Source organism: Crocodylus siamensis, chromosome 15 (assembly GCF_052110815.1).
Source record: "Crocodylus siamensis isolate JL-2025a chromosome 15, ASM5211081v1, whole genome shotgun sequence".
Lineage (NCBI taxonomy): Eukaryota > Metazoa > Chordata > Crocodylia > Crocodylidae > Crocodylus > Crocodylus siamensis.
In genome coordinates this window covers 51,202,046-51,211,270 of record NC_143409.1, presented here as the reverse complement: position 1 = coordinate 51,211,270, position 9,225 = coordinate 51,202,046, and the positions used below count along the sequence as shown (strand labels likewise).

General features: G+C 58.0%; 1 non-coding gene across 1 annotated transcript; it reads right to left on the bottom strand.

Moving 5' to 3' along the window:
- Positions 1 to 3,453: 3,453 nt before the first annotated feature.
- Positions 3,454 to 3,526, bottom strand: TRNAM-CAU (transfer RNA methionine (anticodon CAU)). Its single transcript has one exon. It is a non-coding gene; the product is annotated as a tRNA-Met (tRNA).
- Between the last annotated feature and the right edge of the window lie 5,699 nt (positions 3,527 to 9,225).

Here is a 9,225-nt window from a genome sequence, read left to right as displayed (position 1 = left end):
GGAGGCGGGATTCCTGCCCAGCTCTTTGCGTCAACCAGCAAAACCAGGAGCCCGAGGAAAGAGCCTGAGCAGAACACAGGCAGGGCTATGCCCAAATCACCTACAACTAATGGCTGTTTAAACTCATGTCAGGGCCACAAAGATGTGTGTCTCCCCTGGCCTGGGTCTTGTTGCTGTCCCTAGTGAGAAGACAGAGGCAGCTCGAGCTCTGGGTGGCTCCTGGGCACATGAGCAGGGGCTGACAGTTGTGCCCTCAAACCCAGCAGCTCTCCCAATCTGCCTTGCCTGCTAGCTCAGTGGCCCAGGGGGACCTGCCTCTCTGCTCTCACACCGCCTGTTTGGCAGGGCAGGGAGAGGCGGTGCTGCCGGAGCGGGAGTCGGGTCCCAGGGTGTCACCCAGGATGTCTCTGGGGCCTTGTATTTTCTCTGGAGAAGACCAAGAGAAGCCAAATCACGTTCCCCCCACAATACACATTGTATGGGGATACTAATGATCAGAGAAAATGCCACAGACGTGACAACATGCTGCATTTCCCCTGCTCCTCCACTCGCTCCATGGACACTTCTGCGGGATGCTGTGCAGGGCAAGCGCCACAAGCACAGGGCTGAGCAGGGAGGACTCGGCACTGAACAAGCCTGAGAAGCGGTTTGACGAGTGAATAACAAGAAGCCCTCAGACAGTGGGTCACTTAGCAAGCAAGACCTTGGAGTTCACTCCAGGGCTTGACAATCCACACTTGAACGATGAGATCCCGTCCGGTGCCCCGAGGTTTTTCCATTGTGCCAGAGACAACCGCGGTCAAACATAATATGCCCAGGCAGCCTAGAGACAAAGAGTCCACCTGTCCTGGACCACTGCAAAGGCATCCAGAGTAATGGGAGAAAGGAAACCAAGGCCACAAGGCCATGCCGTAACGGTGGGAGTACAAAGGATGGACTCAGCAGTGAGCACACTGAGAACTGACTTAACTCCCTTCACTCCCTTCCCATCAGGAAGGTGGGACACACGGCCTGGAGGAGCAACACAGAAGCGTCTGGATGGCGTGGAAGAACATGGCAGTGGCCCCAGGAGGCTTTTGTCCCGACACCTGGCCCAGCCCCTTCTCCAGCCCCAGCTGCAAGAGAGGAAGGTGTGCAGAGGTCTCCTCTCCAGGCTCATTTCTGCCCCCAGCCCCAAAACACCCGTGCCACGCTCCTGGGGAGGCCAGAGCAACCGGACCGAGCTTCATGGCTTTTTCTTTCCTATTGACAATGCTTTTGTTACTGTACCTCCTTGAGGCAGCGGTCAGGCAGAAAGATCTCTTCCCCTGGCTGGCCTGCTATGTAGCAAGGCACCTCCCAGCCCCAGGACATCTTTTTTGCCATTCATGTGGCTCAGGCTGGGCTGTGCAGCCACAGATGCGGGGTGAGCTCTCACAAGGGGGATGGGGGCTGAAATGCTTCAGGAGCCATGGGGATCAGGAGTGCTGTTATCAGTGGGCCTTGGGGTGAGGGCTGAGGGCCTGTGGAGCAGGAGGTGGTGCCCAGGAAGGGGCTTTAGGAGCAGGCAAAAGGGCTGCTCTCTCTGAGACTCCAACTTGGGACCTTCATATTAGGAGACTGAAGCCCTGCTGGCTGTGTGAAGAAGACCATGGGAAAGAGCTCCCCGCACCCCTCACTGTCCTGGGCACAAGGTGGGGAAGCGCTGGTAGAGGGGGCACAGTGAGGGAGTGGTGGGGGGTCTTGCCAGGACGCTCTGGGCACCGGTGGTCTCATTGCCGCCGTGCTGCTCCCCCTGCCTTTGTGCTGCCCACTCCGCTTTCACAGGCCGAGGGAGGATCCAGGCCTCGGGCAGGGAAAAATGTGCTGGGGCACCCCAGGGACATACCCACAGCAGAGAGCTGGAGACTCAGAGCCCAGCCCTGGCCTTGCACATGGGAAAGAGTGATGGTGGAGATTGCCTGCAGGGTTTCTGTGCCGGGATCCTGCATTTTTGCCCCTGCTCAGGTCCAGCTGCTGCTCAGAGACAGATGCCCCTTGGCCGCACACTCCGCAGGGGCCTCCTGGGGCCAGAAACCTGGGGCCAGAAATTTCTAGCCAGGCCCTTTCACTCCTGGGTCTCAGCAGGCAGCTCATTCATGGCTTGAGGCGAGACAGCCCTGCCCCGGGCGCTTCCACGGCGTCTCCCTTCCTCTCCTGCCCTCGCCCCTTGTCCACTCCTCCCAAGCAGCTGCCAGGGCCCGTTTATCTGCACCCTGCTCCACACCGCTCTGCTGCAGCCCCCCCGGCCCCCACCGAGAGCCTGCGGGGGGGCTGGGACGCTTCCCAGCACGGTCCAGCCTGACAGCAGCACAGCACAGCACGGGGGCTCTGCTTTGTGAGTGAAGGTAGAGCGAGGAGCTTTTTTACTGCAGCTGGGCTTTAAAATGTGACAGTCCTGAGTTCAAGCCTCAGAGTGGGCAGCCTTTTGCCCCTTCCCGGGCACCACCTCTGGCTGCAGAGCCCTTCATGCCAGGACCCACACACATCCCTGGCACCTCTGCTCCCAACACGGGGTGCTGCCCTGTCCTTTGCCAACCTCTTCCTCTACATGCCGAGTCCTGTCCCACCCTGGCCACGGGCTGTCACCTGTCTGCTCCCCATCTTCCTGGAGCCTGTCTGTGTCCCAGAGATGGGGCGGGAGACTGGAGGGGAGGGGGACAGTCCACTTCTCAGGCAGTAAAGCTGCCCTTCACTGCAAACTGCACTGTTGGCAGGTTGCAACATTTCGCCATAGAGGATTACGTGGAGAGCTGGAGGTGTGTGGGGTACAGGGCTTCTCTGCCCCATTGCAAAGCGGGAGGCTCCCTGTCCCCAGCTGCATTTTCGCTCTGTGGTCATGTCCATGCTTCCCCCTGGGCTGCAGGGTCTGATCCCCAGCAGGGGAGGAGATCCTCCCAACCCCTGTGTTTTGGAAGGATGCCAGGAAAAAACTGTCCCAGGACCCCCTTGTAACAACCTGCTCTGTTGCTTCAGTTCTCCCAGAGCTTTTTCCTGGGGGAGGGTGGTGGGTGGGAGGTCCTCTGGCAGGCAGAGCCGTCTCCATGTCATGGCTGGTGCTGCACAGCCTGGACTTTTAGGTAGCCAGGGGAAGGGATCTCTGTCCCACCACTGCCTGAAGAAGGTACAGTAACAGAAGCACAGTTGATAGAAAAGGGGAAGCTACACACAGGGTTTGAACCCATGACCCTGAAATTAAGACTCTCCTGCACTATCAACTGAGCTAGCCAAGAGCACAGCACACTCTCTATGTAGGAGATCAAAGGCTGCATCAGAGAGCAAACAACCTGTGAGCAGGGAATGTACAGTGCCTGCCCAGCACTGCAGGGTCCGTCGAGGGGTATTTGCAGCCCAGTTCCCAGGGCTGTCTGCCGAAGATCTGCAGAGGTGGAGGGGGTGCCTGGGCAGGGGCTTTGGGAGCAGGGGCAAAAGGGCTGCCCTCTCTGAGGCTTGAACTCAGGACCTTCAGATTATGAGACTGACGCGCTGCCAGCTGCGCTAAGAGGGCACTTGCATTTGGCTGCTCTCATAGTTTGGACCCCTGACATGCCTGCTGTTTGGCTGCAAAAGAGAGCCTGGACATGCTGGGACCTAAAATAGTAGAAGTAATAGTAGTAAAAATAATACCCAGAGTAGTAGCAATATTAGTATTTCTATTAGCAACATTACTGCTATTATAATACTAAGAAATTGTCCATCAAGAATAGCGGGCTGAGACAGAGTCCCCTCGCTGAGCTGCGGCTGGGCCGACTGCCCTCCCTGCTACCCCTGCTGTGCTGGATACCCCCGTTCCCACCTCCTGCTGGGGCCAACCCCACTCCCCCCACTGCTGCAGGTCCAACCCCACCCTGCTGCATCAGGCCCGACCCCCACTCCTACCTCCCCATGCCGTGGGTCTGACCCCACCCCCTCATCCCCGCTAAGCCCCACCCTGCTCCCTGCCCATGCTGGTTACTACCCAGCTCGCCCCATCCTTGGCATCCTTGCATCGTGCCCCTGGAGGAGACGCCAGGCTGTGCCAGGAGCTTCCCAGGGATGACCTTGAGCAGGGCAAGGTTGCCCTCCCAGGAGCTTCATCCTCTCTGCCCATGGTGTAGGTGCAGCTGGCCCCACTCCGGCTCTGGGCCCTGGATCCCACTGGGCAGTGCGGGGCTGTGGCTGGTGTGAGGTTGGGGGTCAGTAGACTTATAGCAGCAACCAGTGCCAGGCAATAACCCTGAGCACGGGGGAAGGGGCGGCCAGGCCCATGCCCACTCACTTTGCCCTCAGGCAAGGGGCATGAATAGCAACAATAGTAATAGCAATAACATTACTGCTAGCATTGCTATTATGATTAAAACAATTATTATAGCAATAGGCTTATTGCTATAATTATTATTGCTTACACTGCTTATTAATAATATAATTATTATTGCTTATTGCTACAACCTGGTGGCCTTTTATAATCAGATCACCAGATCATTAGATGCAGGGGTAGCAGTGGACATAGTCTTCCTGGACTTCCAGAAGGCTTTTGACACTGTCTCTCACCCCGTTCTCATTAAGAAACTGGGGGGCTGTGGTGTAGACACCCACACAGTCAAATGGGTCGCCAACCGGCTGGAGGGCCGCACCCAGAGGGTGGTGGTGGATGGGTCCTTCTCAACCTGGAAGGACGTGGGCAGCGGGGTTCTGCAGGGCTCGGTCCTCGGGCCCGCACTGTTCAACATCTTCATCAGTGACTTGGACGAGGGGGTCAAAAGCACCTGTTCAAATTTGCTGATGACACTAAGATGTGGAGGGATGTGGGCATGCTAGAAGGGAGGAATACGCTGCAATCGGACCTAGACAGGTTACAGGGGTGGGGGGATGAGAATAGGATGGGTTTCAACACAGACAAGTGCAAGGTGCTGCACCTGGGGAGGAACAACCGGCACCATACCTACAGGCTGGGGAACTCCCCTCTTGTCAGCACGGAGGCGGAAAAGGGTCGTGGAGTCATCACTGACGCCAAGATGAACATGGGCCGGCAGCGTGGGGAGGCAGTTAGGAAGGCCAACCGCACCCTGTCATGCATCCACAGATGCATCTCGAGCAGGTCCAAGGAGGTGATCCTCCCCCTCTATGCGGCACTGGTCAGGCCGCAGTTGGAGTATTGCGTCCAGTTCTGGGCGCCGCACTTCAGGAGGGATGTCAACAGCATGGAGAGGGTCCAGAGGAGGCCACTCGTATGATCAGGGGACAACAGGGCAGGCCCTATGAGGAGAGGCTACGGGACCTGAACCTGTTCAGCCTCCACGAGAGAAGGCTGAGGGGGGATCTAGTGGCCTGTTACAAACTAGTCAGGGGGGACCAGCAGGCACTGGGGGAGTCCCTGTTGCCCCGAGCACCGCCAGGAGTGACCAGGAATAACGGTCACAAGCTGGCGGAGGGTAGGTTTAGGTTAGATATCAGGAGGCGCGACTTCACGGTCAGGGCGGCTAGGGTCTGGAACCAGCTTCCAAGAGAAGTGGTGCTGGCTCCTACCCTGGGGGTGTTTAAGAGGAGGTTAGATGCACACCTTGCTGGGGCCATTTGACCCCAGTACTCTTTCCTGCCATGGCAGGGGGTCGGACTAGATGATCTGTTCAGGTCCCTTCCGACCCTAGAAACTATGAAACTATTTTATTATGATATATATTAATACTACCAATCATGAGAATATGCAGCATAATAAGTAGCGGTAATAGCAAGAGTCATAATGACTACTACTGTCCTTATGTAGCGGCCTCTCACAGCCTTTCCAGAAAGGCTCAGCACAACTCAATACCCACACACCCAACGTCTCAGAGGAAGGCTTAAAAACAGGAACCCCCCTGACACATGTAGCAGAAGGGGGCTGGAGGTGGGATTCCCGCCCAGCTCCGTGCGCCCAGCACTAAAGCCGGGAGCCCGAGGAAAGAACGTGAGCAGAGCGCAGGCAGTCGTCCGCCCAAACCCCCACAACGAGTGGCTGTTTAAACTTATGTTGGAGCCACTGCCACAGGCACTGGAAAAGAGAGACAGCAAGCTTCCCTGGACCGGAAGGAGAAAGGGGACATGAGTCTAATGTGCACTCACACCCACGTGTGTCTCCCCTGGCCTGGGTCCTGTTGCTGTCCCTAGTGAGAAGACAGAGGCAGCTCGAGCTCTGGGTGGCTCCTGGGCACATGAGCAGGGGCTGACAGTTGTGCCCTCAAACCCAGCAGCTCTCCCAATCTGCCTTGCCCGCTAGCTCAGTGGCCCAGGGGGACCTGCCTCTCTGCTCTCACACCGCCTGTTTGGCAGGGCAGGGAGAGGCGGTGCTGCCGGAGCGGGAGTCGGGTCCCAGGGTGTCACCCAGGATGTCTCTGGGGCCTTGTATTTTTTCTGGAGAAGACCAAGAGAAGCCAAATCACGTTCCTCCCCACAATACGCATTGTATGGGGATACTAATGATCAGAGAAAATGCCACAGACGTGACAACATGCTGCATTTCACCAAGAGGATGACTCGGGAGCGAAGGGGGCCAGGGCAAAGGGGAGGTTTCTGTCCCCAGGAGACCCCTGCAGAGCGCGGGGCCAAGGGGCTGCTGTATCTGAGCAGCAGCGGGGCCCGGGTGGCGAGCAAAGGGCCAGGTTCTGCCACAGGGACTGCGAGAGAAGCTGCTCCTGGCATAGACCCCCCTCTGCCTCGGGCCCTGAACCAGCAACAGAGACCACCTCTGCCCCAGCCTCCCCTGAAACGGCACATGAGGAAACGCTGCTGCAAACCCCCCTGAAGCTGGAGGAAAGCCCCACCGCACGTCTGGCCGCACTGCTGGGAGCGCCGTTGTTGTCCTGCTGCAGCACAGCCGGTCCCAGAGTGGGGCTGTGGGAGCAGTCTCCACCGCAGCTCTTTCCCACAGGCAAGGCCAGGGCTGGGCTCTGGGCACATCCGGCTCTCTGTTGTGGGCACATCCCAGCCCTGCCCCAGCACATCTTTTCCCTGCTCGCAGCCTGGAGCCTACCCTGGCCTGTGGAAGTGGAGCACTTGACCTCTTTGGCGGGCAGGACGGAGGCAGGGGGAGCAGCGCGGTGGCAATGAGACCTGGTGACTGGAGCATTTTGGTAAGCACTCCCATGGTTCCCTCCCTGTGCCCACTCTGCCAGCGTGTCTGTGCCTTGTTCCCGCAATCGGAGGGACACAGGGAGCTGTTTGCCATCCTCTCCTTTGTGCGGCTGGCAGCGCTTCAGTCTCCTAATCTGAAGGTCCCAAGTTGGAGTCTCAGAGACAGCAGCCCCTTCCCCAGCACCACCGCCTGCTCCACAGGCCCTCAGCCCTCCCCACAAGGTCTGCTGATACCAGTGCTTGGAGGAAATGCCTGAGCCCTGCTCCTGATCCCCCGGGCTCCCAAAGTGTCCCAGACCACATACCCCTTGTGGGATCTTGTCCCTCGTCCATGGCTGCACAGCCCAGCCTGAGCCACATTAATGGCAGGAAAGAGATTTCCTGGGGCTGGGAGGTGTCTTGCTACTGTAACCCAGGCGGTATGCCAAGATGTCCCCCCTCTCCAGTTGTAGGGATCAGAGCAGGTGCACAAGTGCTGTGGGGGGTACAGGGACCCTCCTCCCACTGTAGAGCAGAGCCAGACCACCAATGGGGACGTAACTGTGACCTTTTAATGAGAGAACAGTAGTGGGAGCATAACAGGTATAAACCAGGGGGCATAGGGGACACTACAACGCCCCAAGGGGCAGGATTCAACAAAGGTTAGACACTTACAATCATTGACAAGAGCCAGGGGTAACAAAATATAAAACGCAAACTGCAGAAAAAACAATACTGGTTGGCAAAATATAAAAGGCACAAAATACAAAACATCAAATAACAAGAACTATAAGACCTAGGTACCTGGAGGGGGGAAAGAGGGAAAATACAAAGACCTCTTCCACTGCAACATGGATTTCTCCCTATCACTGCACTCAACTGAAGCAGGACTTGAACTCAGACCGCCAATATGGTAAGCAAAAGTACTACCACACAGCCACCAGTGCTAGTAGGGGCCTTTACTGTAAGGGGTCTTGACCTTCTCAGAGCCCAGCCTCATGTCGACCATCCTTGCTTCTCACTGGAGGAGCTGGAAGCAGAGCGGGGAACCTCTCCGGTCGCTGCTCAGATCCTGGCTGGAGCAGGGGAGCCTCCTGCTGGCCGCGGCCTCTGCCCAGGGAGCCTGGAGCCCAGCGGGAGCCTCTCCTGCCGGCCACACGCTGAGGGTCCCACTGCTGCCTGCAGGTCCCGCTCCTTCAGGTGCTTCTGAGGCAACTGCTCCCGCCCCGCTGCCCAGCCCTTGCCAGCTCTGTGAAGCTCCTTCCTTGTGGTCCCTCGCTGGTCTCCCCTGAGTGGGGACAACAGCTGCCCCTTTTATCCCCCTCCTGGTGACCCAAGGGGCCAATCAGGGGACATGGAGGGTGAGTCTCTGGGGCCTGAAAGGGTATCCCAAGCCCTCCAATCATCTTTTACCCTTTCAAAACCCCTGGGCCAAATCATTACCAGCCTGTCACACTACAGAGCGGGGAGCCCAGGGGAAGGGATCTTTCTGCCGGACCACTGCTGCAACAAAATGGAAGTAGAACAGGAGACACCCCCAACATAGGGCTTGAACCTATGATCTTGAGATTAAGAGTCTCATGTTCAATCAACTGAACTAGCCAGACACACCGGCTCCCTGTGTGAGGTCAAAGGGTGCAACAGGCAGCTAACAACCTGTGGGCAGAGTGGGACAGGGGCTGGCATGTACAGGGGAAAGGTCAGCAAAGCACGGGACAGTGCTCAGTGTGGGGAGCAGAGGTGCCAGGGCTGTGTGTGGCCCTGGCTGGGGGAGCTGAGGATCTCCACAGCCAAAGGAGGTGCCCGGGGAGGGTCTTTGGGAGCAGGACTAAAGGGCTGCCCCCTCTGAGGCTTCAACTCCGGACATTCAGAGGCCCGGCCACAGCTCGGTGCAGCCCCAGGTCCACCCCCATCTCCCCATGTCGTGTCGCGAACAGGTCATCCTGAGTAAGGGCGCAACAGAGAGGAAGCCGTGATAGTCATTGAGAGGTGGCGTTGCTCCCGGCCCGATGGGAGGAGGGGAGGCAGCATCTCCCCTGCACACCCAGCACCCTGCACCCGCCACAGCATCCCACGGAGAAGCACAGCCCCGCACACCAGTCCCAGCAGCCCCTCTGCGCAGCTCCCCGGGCCTGGGGGGGC